This window comes from Numida meleagris, chromosome 3 (assembly GCF_002078875.1).
Source record: "Numida meleagris isolate 19003 breed g44 Domestic line chromosome 3, NumMel1.0, whole genome shotgun sequence".
Taxonomy (NCBI): Eukaryota; Metazoa; Chordata; class Aves; order Galliformes; family Numididae; genus Numida; species Numida meleagris.
The window spans coordinates 64382196-64396502 of NC_034411.1; the positions used below are offsets into that span (position 1 = coordinate 64382196).

A 14307-nucleotide genomic window follows, 5' to 3' on the forward strand; every position below is an offset into this window, starting at 1 on the left:
ATATGAGAACATGTCAAGGAAAAGGGAAGCATCAAGAACAGGCATCACTCTTGTGCATACATGTACTGCATTCTTCCTGATGGTGTTCTTGAGCAACACATTCATTGTGATCGTATTTTCTTAAAGAAATGTATAGTCCACGTCAGAAAATTAACGTGAGAGGCACAACTCTTGGGTCAAAAACTACAGATTCTCTATTGCATCAACCTTTATTTAACCTGGATGTCTTAAGCGTGTTTTAGCTGGTTTTAAATTAAATTCTAATTGTCTTTAAATAAACTGTAAAGAAGAAATAAAATATTCTTCATCTCATGTGGGTAAAGATAACACCATGAAACCCCATCTGCCAACAAGAACTAAAAAGACCTGGTGATATCGATTCAGTTGTGTCATGTCACCATAAAATTGAAATAACATTATAGTAAATTAGTCCTGTTATGTCAACAAGAAACAGGAGATCTCCTGTGATCCCAGTTCCATTTCTTTACTTAGGAGAAGTTGTTGTGAATGTCTCTTGGTCAGAAACTGCCAAAAGCCTTATGATACTTTCATGTCTTTCTTGCACGTAAACCTAGACAGGATCCAAAGGTATGACTGCTCCATATCCACAAACTTGCTCTGGCTTTAGAATCATAGAATCACCAAGATTGGAAAAGACCTCCAAGATCATTTAGTCCAATCGTCTACCTACCACCAATATTTCCCTACTAAACCACGTCCCTTAGTACGACATCTAAATGTTTCTTGAACACGTTTTTTCTTTTTTTTTTAACTACAGGTTTGTAATTTATTGCTGTAAAATCCATTAAGAATTGAAAGCTATTAGAAAATCTAGGACATCCAGATCCATCAGTAACAGTTAAGAAGCTCTGCAAACTTTGTTTTTCATAAGGTTGGTCAACTGTTTGTGTTCAGTATCTTACACTTTATTTCTTCAACCAGAAACAAATGCTTATTTGTCCTATTTCTTCCTGCTAAATAATTCCTGTTTTTTCTAACCCCTCCCCAGACTCTTTTCATCACGCTAACTGTGGCACATGGTGGAACAGGAGCATAAACTTTAAATGTAACTAATACAACAAAAACTAGGGAACAGCATGTCAGAATCTGGTAACATGCAGGAAGACTCGGCCAAACCAAATTACTACTCTTTAACACTGAAAATACTTCCGAGTGGCAGCTCTTACCACTTATTAAAGAACAGCTCTGAAAAACCTTTAAGGTTCACTTCCTCACTCTTTTCCCCGAAAGTGATTAAGAATTGAGCACAAAGTATTGCTCCTTATTCATTTTTCAAGCCTCATTTGCATCAAGTCAATGATGGACATTAGCACTTGCTTTAAGCTGTTTCTAAAAAACAATAGTTTATACAAGCAAACACTCTGATTTTATCTCCAATTCATTTTCAGCTTAGTCTTCAGTAAATCTTTAGTTTTGCTGGTTTGGGTTGCTACCTACGGATAACCTCCTTTATCTGGATGATTGAGAATCATGATCCTTCCATAAGCTTCTCTAATTTTACTTCTGCTGGCTGTAGGGCTCACTCCTACTATTAAGGCTGCTTCTTATTTTGTCATTTTGTGTTCAAATCCACCTGTGTAATAGCTATTAAAGTCTGGTTTGGGCAGGTTCTGCAGCACTTGCTTTACTTGCTTCAAGGCTCCACTTGCTTCAAAGGTCTCAGCACACAACAACTTGTGAACACAACCACTGCAACTGTCAGCCCAACTGCCACCATGATCCCAGCCACAGCTACTGCTGTCCCCAGTCCTTCACACTGGCAATCTCTAGGCAGAGAGGGTAGAGGTTGCAGCACACTGTATGGCTTTAATAACCCTTGTCATTAGTAGTATGAATAGGATGATTTGGAATTCCATCTGAACAAGATTTGTAATTGGTGTTTATGTGAGTGTTTCTATAGGGAAAACATTTTCTCTGCATCAGATCTGTAATAGAAAAAAAGACTGCGGTACTCATTCAGGTTGCTCAGAGGTCCATGTACAGAATGTGTTGTTAGCTATAAAACAGATTTATTTTTGTTTAGATCCTTTTAGATGTTGGTAGGAATTTGGAATGATGTGCTTAGAATTATCTAAAAAAAAGTTAAATTGCAACTTTATTCATATGTTAAGATATCTTAGCTTTCTCAAGATTTACAGAACAGTTTATTACATTATTAAAAAGGCAGTACAATTGCTTTTGTATGTAGAATTCTCTTAATCAACAGTATTAAAGAAACTCTGTTGTAAGAGTCAGGGTTATACTCTTGTTCTTTTGATTCTTGCAGTCAGCATCCCTTTCAGTAAATGAACATCTCATAGGGCAACTTTACCCTTCCTAAATATTTTCATATTTGTCTAAGCCCAGTAAGAATGGGAGACACATAGAGCCTTAATAAACAAACAACCAAAAAAAACCCCAAAATAATAATCACCCTATACTACAAATAATATAATTTGAAAGGTTAATGATCTAATTTCCACTCTGCACTTATCATAGTATCATACAATCATAAAATTACTCAGGTTGGAAAAGACTTTAAAAATCATCAAGTCCAGCCACAACCTAACCATACTACCCTAACTCTAACAACCCACCACTAAATCATGTCCCCAAGCACCACATCCAAATGGTTTTTAAACACATTCAGGGGTGGTGACTCAAACACCTCCCTGGGGAGCCTGTTCCAGAGCTTAACAACCCTTTCTGGAAAGAAGTGTTTCCTGATATCCAACCTAAACCTCTCCTGGCGCAACTTGAGGCCACTTCTCCTTGTCCTGTCACCTGTCACCAGTGAGAAGAGACCAGCCTTGCTCTCACTGCAATCACCTTTCAGGTATTTGAAGAGAGCAATGAGGTCTCCCTTCAGCCTCCTCTTCCCCAGACTAAACAGCCCCAGTTCCTTTAGTTGCACCTTATAGGGCATATTCTCCAAGCCCTTCACCAGCCTTGTTGCCCTCCTTTGGACCTGCTCCAGCACCTCAACATGCTTTCTGTACCAGGGCGCCCAAAACTGAACACAGTACTCAAGGTGGAGCCTCACCAATGCCGAGTACAGGGGCAGGATTACTTCCCTAGTCCTGCTCACCACACCATTCCTGATCCAAGCCAGGATGCCATTGGCCTTCTTGGCCACCTGGGCACACTGCTGGCTCATGTTCAACCGACTGTCCGTCAGCACACCAAGGTCCCTTTCCGTCAGGCAGCTTTCCAGCCACTCCTCCCCAAGCTTGTAGGGTTGCCTGCGGTTGCTGTGACCAAAATGCAGGACCTGACTCTTGGCCCTGTTGAAACTCATATGGTTTACCTTGGCCCATCAATGCAGTCTATCCAGGTCCCTCTGTAGTGCCTTTCTACCCTCCGGCAGATCAACACTCCCTCCCAGCTTGGTGTCATCTGCAAACTTACTGAGGGTGCACTCAATCCCCTCATCAAGATCATTGATAAAGATGTTGAATAGGAGTGTCCCAGGACCAAGCCCTGGGGGACATGGCTCGTGACTGGCTGCCGACTAAATTTAACTCCATTGACCACAACTCTTTGGGAGCAGCCATCCAGCCAGTGTTTCACCCAGCAGAGTGTATGCCCATCCAAACGATGGGCGGCCAGCTTCTCCACAAGGATGCTGTGGGAGACAGTGTCAAAGGCTTTACTGAACTCCAGGTATACCACATTGACAGCCTTACTTTCATCCACTAAGAGGGTCACCTTGTCATAGAGCGAAATCAGGTTTGTCGAGCAGGATCTACCATTCATGAACACATGCTGACTGGCCCTGATCCCCTCATTGACCTTTAATTGATCCATGATGGCTCCCAAGATTATCTGTTCCATAACCTTCCCTAGCAGTAAGGTGAGAATTATGTACAGTATACATATCTGTGTTTAACATTATTGGGAAATACAAACTCACAGACTGAAGAATAGAACCCTTCACTCAGAAGAGAGCTGTACTTTTCCATCTGAATGTGTCTTTTTCTAAAATAGCCATGAAGTTTATCTCACAAGAAATATTTTCCATTTCACTGCACATTTGAAAGAACCTTGGTCTGAAATAATGTCGGGAAGATAAAATCTTGTTACACTTTTCCCCACAGAATTTGAAACACATGTTTAAAGAATCATTTTATGTTAATTGCAAGGTACGTGTAAATAAAATCTGCAACGCCCGTGTGGGCCATCTCACAGATGGCAAGGGGGCAATACAGACGTAAGAGGGAGCAGAGACCAATTTGCGTTCCATAATGCAACAGTGTACATGAATATTTTTGATGAGAAGGAAAAGGAAAGAAGAGGGAATTGGAACTATTTTGTCCCCTTGTTTTCTTAAATGTTACTTCCACTAACAATCCACATATTGTTTCCAGCTTTATATTCTGCAGTAGCAATGACAGAAATGGAAACATGTATATACAGATACGAGTTCCAGTAAAGAAACTCTCAGATAATTACAGAATCTTACTTCTGTTTCAATTTTTCACATTGCAGAAATAGCAAGTCATTTACTGAAACAATCTCAAAACCTACTTCATTAACTCATGTTCCTCATATCAGCTGACTAGGAAAGTACTCAGGGTTTTGCCTCCCCGGCTCCTTTGATGGGCAAAATACTACTCTGCCCTCTCAAATGTGCCATCATGCAGGGCTGCTTTCAAAACAGTTTGCACAAGAAATGCTGGACTGACAATTAAATTCAATCACTCTGTTTAGCTAGCACATCCTGAAAAAAAATGTATCTTTTCTTCCTAGTAGAATATGGATGTATTTCTAACATACTGCATATATTTGAAGGCCATCAGGTCACTTCTACCTACATATTCCAAAGGCGGAACATTGATTTGATCCCCGACACAGTAATTCATTTGAGAATATATAGTTCAATATCTCTTATATTCTTGCGTGAAGTCTGTTATCTCAGCAGTAAAAAATGGATGTGTTTAATCCTGATAGCTTGTGGTCCTTCTGGAAAGTTTACTGAGAAAGGGAAGTAATTAAATAATTGGTGTGTAATGTAAGAAGAGTAATGCTTTTAGTTATCTTTACAGAAAAAAAAGATCTATTGAGGTCAACCAAGTTCTTGAGTTGGCTTCACAGGCTTTTACAGCTAAAAGGAATCATTAAATCTTCCATTCTGAACTCATTCATATTAAGTTTCATCTAATTAGTGAGTTCACTAACTTGGTTTTGGCTAAAGCATACCTTACAAAAAGGCATCCAAACCTCATTTTAGAACTTTAAATGGCTGCTTTTATACTTGTCATTCCAGAGATTAAAATCAGTGACAAATTAACATTTACAAACTTGTGCTATTTTTATCATTTGAATTAGCTTCATTTCAGTTTCTGGAAGTTGGCTGTTGTCCTTCCTATCATTGAGAAATTTTAGCCTTTTATCACCCACTCTTTTTCTCAGAAATTCACTCACTGAAATCAAGTAATTTCTCTGTTTCCTTTTAACAAACAACAGATAAGTGTGACTTAATGAAGATTTATCTAGTTCTAGATAATTAGAAGTTACCTTGAATTAGATAATTAGTTTCTCTAGTTTAAAATCTTCTGTCTGTGCCAAATGGAATATCTTCTCATTCTTGTTCTTCTATAGTTTTCAGCAAATACTTATAAACAAGAATACAAGAGTGGTTTCCAGCTGACGTTCTGATGTAAATGTAGTTACCTGAAGATTTCCTAAACATAAGTAATCTTTTCCTTGTTTGTTATCTTAAAATTGGTTTTGACCTTTTATTATAGCATCATGTCTTGTCTGGCTGGGTAAATGAAGGGAGAGCAATGAATGTTGTCTACCTTGAAAGGCAGCAAGGCTTTTGACACTGTCTCTCATAACATCCTTATAAGTAAACTTAGGAAGTGTGGAATAGACAAGTGGACAGTGAGGTAGATTGAGAACTGGCTGAATGGTAGAGCTCAGAGGGTTGTGATCAGTGGTGCAGAGTCTAGTAGGATGGCCTAAAGATAGTGGTTTTCCCCAGGAGTTGGTGCTGGGTCTGATGTTGTTTAGCATCTTCATCAATGACCTGGATGAAGGGAGAGAATGAACCCTCAGCAAATTTGCTGATAATACAAAGCTGAGAGGAGTAGCTGACACATCAGAAGGCTGTGCTGCCATTCAGTGAGACCAGGTCAGGGTGGCGAGCTGGGTGGAGAGGAACCTGATGAGGTTCAACAAGGGCAAGTGTAGAATACTGCATTTGAGGAGGAATAACCACATGTGTCAGTACAGGTTAGGGGCTGTACTGCCGGAAAGAAGCTCTACAGAGAAAGACCTGAGTGTCCTGGTGGATGATAGGTTGGCCATGAGCCAGCAGTGTGCTCTTGTGGCTAAGAAGGCCAATGGCGTCCTGGGGTGCATTAAAAAGAGTATGGTCAAGGGAGGGGATCCTCCCTCTCTGCTCTGCCCTGGTGAGGCCACATCTGGAGTACTGTGTCCAGTTCTGAGCTCCCCAGTTCAAGGAAGACAGGAAATTACTGGAGAGAGTTCAGTGAAGGACCACAAAGATAATTAGGGACCTGGAGCATCTCCCATATGAAGAAAGGCTGAGAGACCTGGGGCTGTTCAGTGTGGAGAAGAGAAAACTAAGAGGGGTTCTTATCAACACGTAAATATGTAAAGGGCAGGTGTCAAGAAGGCAGGGCCAGGCTCTTTGTGGTGATGCCTATCAACAGGAGAAGGGGAAATGGACACAGACTGAAAGATGACAAGTTCCCTCTGATCATGAGAAAAAAATTCTTTGCATTGGAACACGTTACAGAAATGTAGTGGAGTCTCCTTCTCTGGAGATATTCAAAATCCACCTGGATGCTTTCCTGTGTAACCTACTGTAAGGAACTTGCTTTTAGCAAGGGTTTGGACTAGAGGATCCCCAGAGGTTCCTTCCAACCCTGACAATTCTTACAGAATGATTACATCATCCTGGAAAGATTCTTGTCTGCCATAACCACTTCTGAGTAATTGGTTTCTAGAGTTACAGTCCTCCATTCTGTAATAACAGTCATGTTCTTCAGTTTTAGATGTATGATCCAGATCTCTGCAAATATGTTTCTAATTTATACTACTGCTATTCACTTCACATATTTTCTACTGATCTTCAGCTAACCCCCACCTTCATTTAATAATGAACTTCTGTACAGGATGCTGACTTTGCACTGTTGCCTAACACTAGCTCCTTTTATCTCTGCCCAGTTATATGGATACTAAGGACCAGAAACTGGCAGTGCTGAGTTTCAAGCTAGCAAGCTTGTACATTTGAGTGAAAGGAGTAGGAAGTGCAGCAGTAGAAGATATATTGCATCATTCTCAAATGTGACTGTGCCAACAGCAGCAGCTGGGAGGAGTATGGGGTTCTAATTAGAGATTGCATCAATCTCTGTGAACAGAAGCAAATCTCCTTCCTAGGTTTCAGACTTGCATCTTGTTTGGAGAGGCATAATGAGTTAGGATTGAATGTTCTCTTACAAAAGGATGGCATTATAGGTTGTAAGCAGATGTTGCATGTTAGAGCTCTAATGATATATATTTCAGTACACCAAAACTTTGAACTTCTAAATTAAATCTTTATTAACCTAACCGTAAGCATAAGGATTCCTGGTTTTATTTTGGGATCAGTGTGGAATCAGTGATTAGAAGGGTGTTCTCCTGCATGTTAAATGAGATTATAAACCAGCTAGAATCATCTTGAAACAAATGTAGATTGGAATATTCCCTCACAAGAATGAAAAAATAAATGCTGAAAATGAACACAAGCTGTGAAATTATAATAGTACAAGTCAAAGTTTACCAGATAATATCAACAGTATGATTCAACATATTACCACATTATTTCTCCCATCAAAATAATAAGCCCCAGATACCCCAAATTAAGAACACGTTTTTCTGAATGTCTTCAGGCCTCACCATTCCATACAACCTGACGTGGCAGACAGGTCAGGAAGGTGACAGTTGCAGGTCCTATCAACAGTCCAGTGAAGATTAGACAAATGTGAAATGGTGACTCAAGTCCAAGGTTGAATCAACACAGAAAATTCAACCAACATGGAATGAGAACAAGCCAAAGATATGTCTAAAACACAGCTCAGCAACAACTGCAGGCAGAGCTGAAGTGGGGTGCCCAGGCCCAAGGGCAGGGCATGTGCGAGGGGCCCTAACCGTATGGGTTACCACAAGGTATTGACAGAGATATCTTCTTTTTTCCCCCGCTTTTTCTCCTTTTCCTGTGCTCTTTGAGTACTTTAAATTTTTGGCATGGGTTTATTCATTTTAAAAAGAGCAACATATAATACCTACTGATAAGTAAATGTGAAGCTGGGTGAAATTAGTTCAGTGACAGACAGTAGTTTTTGTGTCTCAAATCATCCTATGCAGAACTAGTCAGAAAATATGAAAAAAAATTCTCTTAGTGGTCTCCCAGGATCTGTTCATGGAAGCAGGTGAATTTATCTAGTCACCCACTGCTGCAGCAATGACTGAACTGCTGAGCCACATAATCTCCAGGAACCACAAAAAGTCCAGTGTTCTCTGAGGGCTCCTATCCCCCTGCTTACCATTTGTATGCACACACCTGCTTGCAGCAGCATGGCTCCAACCCTACAAGCAATTCCCAGGCACAGTGTGTTATTTTCATTGCTATGGCATGGAGAGCTTGAATTTAACACTGAGATTACTTTTATTTAAACACTGCACAACTCAAGCAGCAAGAGGTTGTCTTTGACTGCAGACTAGAGCCTCAGGCTTTGAAAATAGAAGCCAAACTTTGTTCTTTGCATCTGCAACCCACATGCTTACTGAAATATAGCAACTGTTCCATACAGAGCCTGTGCAGAAGTTGTGCAGCTTCACAAGGATAGATTTTTATTGAGAAGAGTTCCAGCATAGAGAAAGTTTTACAATTATCGAAGCACTAAATAAACATGGTGACACAGAGCAAGGACAATTAGCTAAATTTAGAACACATATTGAAATCCCTTCACCTTATATTGCTGATTATATCTATTTTTGGAGTGTAGCTGCCGACAGAGAAAGACATTTCCACAAGTAAATTGGAGCAGTAGTGGCCTGAAGGTGCTATTTTTTCTACTGTCCATACACTATCTAAGTGACTTTCCTGATTTAAGCGTTCTGTGCCTGGTGATTTGCATGTGAGCCTAGAATAGTAACTGGTACCACTTCTGCAAATCTCCTTTCTTTTCCACCAATGTGTGCTTTAGTTTAGAATAAGATCATCCATTTTTATCAGATGAATGAGACTACAACTATTCTTTCCCTTATGTAGGCTGCTCAGGATTTTGTCTTCTGCCTCACGGAAGATTTGGTATGCCTGGAAGCATATCAAATACTGGGAGGGGACATGCCTAGTGGGATTGGCATGGTTTTTTTAGTCTAGTCCTTCTGTGGATGTGAAAATTATGAGAAATCTGAATGTGCTTAGATGCATTCTGTGTTTTATGTTACCTCTGCAAGAGAGCATCAAAATGCATATTGCCAGATATAACTGTTATTATTATTATTGTGCTAGATACCTAGTTTATCCAATAGAGACTACTGTTTGTTCTCTCCTTGTTGTGGACTAACTCCAGTAAGCAGCTAAGCACTACACAGCCACTCACTCACTCTCTGCCCTCAGTGCAATGGGAAAAGAAGGGGGAAAAAAAAGAATATAAGGAAGAAAACTTGCTGTTCATGATTAAAAAATTGTCTAATATGTGAAGGAGAAATGAAAGAAGAGAGAAAAATTAAAAAAATAATATGCAAAGGCAGTATTTCACCAACCCCAGCGGGTGGATGGATGCCCAGCCAGTTTCTGAGAATAGGAAGAATATCCTCCACAAACCCCCTCCTCTCCCTTTTCATTGCTGAACATGACATTATGTTATATCTCTGTGGTTAATTTGGGACATTTGCCTAGTCACATCCTCTCCCAGCTTCTTTCACTCTCCCACCTTACTTGCCAGTGGAGCAGAGAGAAAGAGAGAAGACTTCGACATCTATGTGTTATCAGCAGTGACAAATCTCCACCCCAGAAAAAGCCAGCACACTCTCTTAATTACTTTTCTCCTATTTAGTTTCACTACTTTTTCAACATTCCTTTGGCGTCTCTTCTGTATCCACCGTTCTTGAAGAGCACTTTTCCTCTGTCATCCATACATTTATTCTTATGCTTATGTCTTTCCTCAGAAACAAGAATATGTCCCTTTCCTTATTCTCCTCAGTACACAACATATTCTGTGTTTGGTTTGTGGGGTTTTTTTTTGAGGTTAGTGTCTAAATTATATTTATCTCATTGGGTGTCCTTAAGGATTTTGTTGACACAGAGAAAGTGGAAGTATTACACTATTTTTTCTTAATATTACTTGTGTAGCATTCTTATTTCAGACCAGTGCCTTTTTAAACCAGTTAATCCAGAGCCCCTCAAGTCAAGGAGGCTTGCTGTTCTCCTGAAGCACTGATTCTATCACAGAGTCAATATTATAATTGCACTGTTGGTTTGCTCAGTCAACATCTCCATTACAAATCCTATTCTTCTTCTTACTCAAGCATTTCAAATCATAATTGTGCCATAAGATGGCCTACAAGTACTGGCCCACTTACATTGTTTTGTTCATGTCTGAAAAAGAAAACAATAAAGAAAGAAAGAAGGACTTTTTAGAGAGCTCTTGCTATTTTGAATCCAAGTAAAAGCCTGTCTTGGTAATAGCTAGACAAAAGCTATTACCTGCCCTGACTCCCTTTCCCATTCCAGGGCAATATTGCTGCACATAACAAGTGCTGTACTGATACTTTATCTTTAATTTAGACTTCCCTTGAATTTGTCAGCTTAAGCCAGAGACTTAACACTATTTTTATGCAGCTTTTCTTTTTTTTTTTTTTGTACTTAACGGCAGACAATTCATTCTGCTGCGGAGCAGTAAACAAGCTCACTGGAAGATGCCAGTTGGGAATCACAATGGGAAATAACTGATCTCTTGTGTGATATTAGCTAAAATGTTGTGTCCTACAGCCAACCTTGAGATCTGGTACATTACTTTCTGAGAGATAAACTCACACTTAATACAAACTGCAGCAAGACCCATGCATTATCAGATAATACAGAGGGTTTCTAAAAACAATTTTAGCTTATTGAGAGGTGATTAAATCTAGCAATCATGTAGATTTTTCAAGACATGTCCATGTATTTGTAGTTCACCTGTGCACGTGCGTGTGTAAGTATGAAGTTAAAGGCAACTTTTAATTTGACTTCAGCTATTTTGTTGCAACTGATACTGGCACAGTACTGAGGTATTGATAATAAATCTAAAGGTACAAAGAAAGTATTAAGGATCAACTTTACCTATATGCACAGGTGGCTATGAGTTGCTGTAGTTCATGCCAACACAAAAGAACCATAAATCTAAAATAAATGGCAAAGTGGATTTGGATTTCTGACTATTTTGACTTAGAAAAATAGTCTGAAGTAGTTAAACTGTGCTGTTGTAGTAGGCATGTCACGGATCTCGGTCTGTAACGCAGAAAGGCCCTTCCCCATATGCTTGCTATTGGTTCACCTAAATAGCTGAACCTGTGTCATGTACACAGGGAGTTGAGCTTCTTAGTTTTCATAACAAGGGGCACAACAATTCCGTGTATGGCCTTTCGGAAGTGACAGGTCAGAAGCGGGAGATTCAATATGATTGGCCAGGAGCACCGCATGAGCTTCTGGAACAGTCTAGCAAAAAGATAAGATATACTATATATTTCTTTAGCTTTTACCAATAAACACCATTTTGCAGCATATCATATTGATGCTGTGTGTGGTATTTGGCCAGGACCGGGTTTAGGTTCCTTTTGTGCAAGAACAATACTAAAAGGGTCGCCGGAGTTTGGTAACACTGTGCTAGTGAAGCTGGCTAGCAGTCTTAGTAAAATGTTTCCATTGCAAAGTAGTATGATTGAAAGGAAGAAAATTGAGAAGGATCCATGTATTCACATCCATGAAATACTTTCCACCTCTCCAAAAAAAGAATATATATATATATATATATTACAAAAAAAAAACAGATCAAAGTTTAACCAGGGTGCCTGTTTTGTTTGGGGGTGAAAGAGTGTAAGAGAATTCACATGAAACTTAACTGCTAACAAAATAAGGATGATACATCATCTCTGAGCTATTTTGGGGTTATTTAGGCCATGGAGAAGGTGAAAAAATGTGACAAAGGGAAAATGGTACAAAAAGAAAGGATGACTCAGGATGGCTGAAAAAAAAATACCATCTTCATTTGAACAGGATAGTTGCAGCTACATGATTCACAATCTAATGATTGCTCTTTTGTACACAGGCAGGAAAAAGAAGTGTTATTCTCAGCAGTTTCATCTGAAAGCAATTCTGAATGCTACTGCATAAAGCATGGCTATATTGAGATTGAAAGGATACTGTAAGAAAAATCAAGGAATTCCAACGGGGAAAACAAGAACTTGTGGCAATAGCCATACCACTATCTTATTTCGTACAATTGGGTGGCTGTAATTTGAGTCAGATCAGCATACACCAGTCAGCATTATTCCTTTTCTCTTGCCACCCACTGGCTGAAAATATCTATTTTGTACTGTCCAAGTTGCTCTGCCACCTGTCAGCATTATCCTGCTAAGTACCTTGCCTTTTCCAGTTAAAATGCATATTGAGTCATGCATATGAAAAACATTTCTATTTCTTGTAAATGATCAGAGAAGACATTATGTCCCAGGGTTATAAAAAAGACCCTGTGAATGTGTCCAGCTGTTCCCCAGCTTGTGTGATGCTTAAAGTTGCACAGTAAGGGCTTCAGGTATTGCTGCTACTAAATGCTTTTCTTTGACCAGGGAACTTTTATCAGAGGAAGCCATTATCTGCCTTACCCCCTGGAAAACACCATAAAGCTGAAGATTTTTCACTGCTACTTGCTACATTTAAGTTATCTATGCTTCCCTTTGTGTATTCGGCTACATATATAAGTGAAAGTTCCCCATTCCCTTCTGAAAATGGAAAATTAACAATTGTAAATACTTTTATCACTTGCTTAATTACACTTAAAGGCACAGTTCTCTTTTTAAATAGCACGCAAACAAAATGTGCTTCTTGAGCACTGACATCATGTATTCCCCAAATTTGCATTTATTCAAGGGGGGAAATAGTAGCTGAAGCGAATATTTTCACAAGGCAAATTCATGTCCAGTATTGTACCATAGAGCAGACCAGGAACTTGACTCTTTATTCCCCTTGCCTTAGAGGCTACTTGCTCCGTAGTTTTCAGTAGGATGGAAATGTCAGTACAAGGGCAGCATTATTTCTACATCCCTAGAGAAGGAAATGGACAATCTCAGCACAGTCAAGGAGGTAAGAACGGAGTGGACAGACTTTCTTCTCATATGGGGTGATACTGAAGCCATGGGAGAACCAGAACATGCTGCTGCAAATGGCATCATTATGAACTACTTCACACTGGAGCTTCGCAGTTACTTTGCAGCTCAGATCTCCAAAGTGTTTCCAGGAGAGCTCAAATTTCAGTATAGGCAGTGATAGGCTTATATTTTGTCTGCTTAGTGACAGACATGATTCCCTCTTCTTTAATATGGGTGAAGTGCATAAACACAAAGATATTTCTGGCAAAAGGCAGTATTGTCAGGCTGTACATGTAGACTAATGGGAGGTAAAGCAGGAGAGTTTGCTTCAAGGCTCATCCCTTGGAGAGGTCAGAGTCCAAACTTTTTACACAAGAGTCCATTATCATATAGACAAGAAACATACAAGGAGCATTTATTTCGGTATATTGCAGAGGGAGTCCAAACTTTTACCCTAGATCTCTTGGATCATTTTATGCTATTATCTTCGTGGCAAGGCCTCAGCCAGACACAAACAGCTCCTCAAACTGATGTCTGTCAGAGTAAGACTACATAGACTACTAGGCTAGATCCTACTACTAAAACAAATAAACAAACAAATAAAGGTCAATCACAAAACATCATTCTTTTCTCACTTGTGGTGTGTTTGTAAAGGAACAACAAGGGAAACTCATTCATTCATTTTTGTTGCCTTAGTTCATCTACTGGGAAGAGTGAATTCATAAGCCTCTCGTTCATCAATGATATTGAAAAAAAGTGTGCTTCAATAGAATCAGCCTAAGGATTTTACATCACTAGTTTCCTACAGTGTTAACAGTGAAGCCTGAAGCAACTTAGCTCATACTATAAACTTGTTTATAGCCAATCCAGACCCCTAACTACAGCACAGACGGGACTCTGAAACAGGAAATTCTTGGCCAAGATTGCAAACACTTACATGGTTCA

General features: G+C 39.5%; 1 pseudogene; it reads right to left on the reverse strand.

The window, feature by feature from the left end:
• LOC110396383 overlaps positions 1389–14307 on the reverse strand; it is a 39595-nt pseudogene continuing 26676 nt past the window's right edge.